Source organism: Nanorana parkeri, unplaced genomic scaffold (genome assembly GCF_000935625.1).
Source record: "Nanorana parkeri isolate BGI_ZX_2015 unplaced genomic scaffold, ASM93562v1 scaffold1714, whole genome shotgun sequence".
Classification (NCBI taxonomy): Eukaryota; Metazoa; Chordata; class Amphibia; order Anura; family Dicroglossidae; genus Nanorana; species Nanorana parkeri.
In genome coordinates, this window is record NW_017307982.1 from 42,851 (window position 1) to 43,815 (window position 965).

At 32.5% G+C, this 965-nt stretch overlaps 1 long non-coding RNA gene across 1 annotated transcript in view; it reads left to right on the plus strand.

Moving 5' to 3' along the window:
- The window catches only part of LOC108799396, a 16,133-nt gene that overhangs the window by 10,880 nt on the left and 4,288 nt on the right, over nucleotides 1-965 (plus strand). Inside the window, exon 2 of the long non-coding RNA XR_001942027.1 lies at nucleotides 934-939. This is a non-coding gene — a long non-coding RNA (uncharacterized LOC108799396). The remainder of the gene's footprint in view (nucleotides 1-933; nucleotides 940-965) is intronic.

Sequence of the window (965 nt, forward strand, 5' to 3'; positions counted from 1 at the left end):
TAAATAGAGGTTTGTATTGTATAGAAGGAGACCTCATTGCCTTTAGTGTTAACGGGATTAGAGTAAATATCACGAATACGCTTATGCGAAATATGAGTGTTCTTCCTATACAATATAATATATCACAAGTAGATACATTCCCATGGAAAAACTGGACAGATATTATCCAGAAAGATAAAGGGTTATTAGCGGCTTTGTCAAAAGAACTACAAAATGCAGATATCATATTCAAACATGAACAAGGACATTTACAAGAAATTGAACATGAATGGTCAGATTATTCTGGAATTAATTGGTGGTATAAATTTAAACATACTGTATCCATGTGGGGAAAAACATCAGTTACATCTGCGATAGGAAAAATGTTATTACATCCTTTAATTATTGTATTTATTATTATTGTTTTATGTATATTAATTCAAATATGTTTGATATTTAGAGTGAACAAACTTTATAATGTAATCAAAGTGGAAATTAGGAAGGGAGAAGACATTTTGAAAGAATTTATTAGAAGAAAGGTAACTTCTGACACTGTTTTAGGTTCAGAGGACATCAAATCTGGAAATGTCTTTTCAAAGCCTGTATGACTGTGAAACGAATGAGTTGTATGACTGAGTATAGTAATATGATTTAAATATCATATTAAACGGTGGCTTGTAAAATACTTAGATTCAAATTTTAATTGGATTAAAGGGAATCATAGTATGGGCCCATGCACATATATTTACAAGTAACCTCGTACGTTTAAATGAAGATGTATGACTTTGAACAGACATATCTCTTTTAGTGGTTGCCCTTGAGAAGCTCAGTCAGAATTTGTGAAGAACTAGTAAAGAAGCAGCTGTTATGGGAGTGGTTTAAGAACAAGGTTCTGTGTTTTAAATAGAGTTGTACATGACATTTAGAAATCATGACTAAAACCGCCATTTGCAGCCTCCCGTCTCCCACACTGTCAGAAGCTTGCG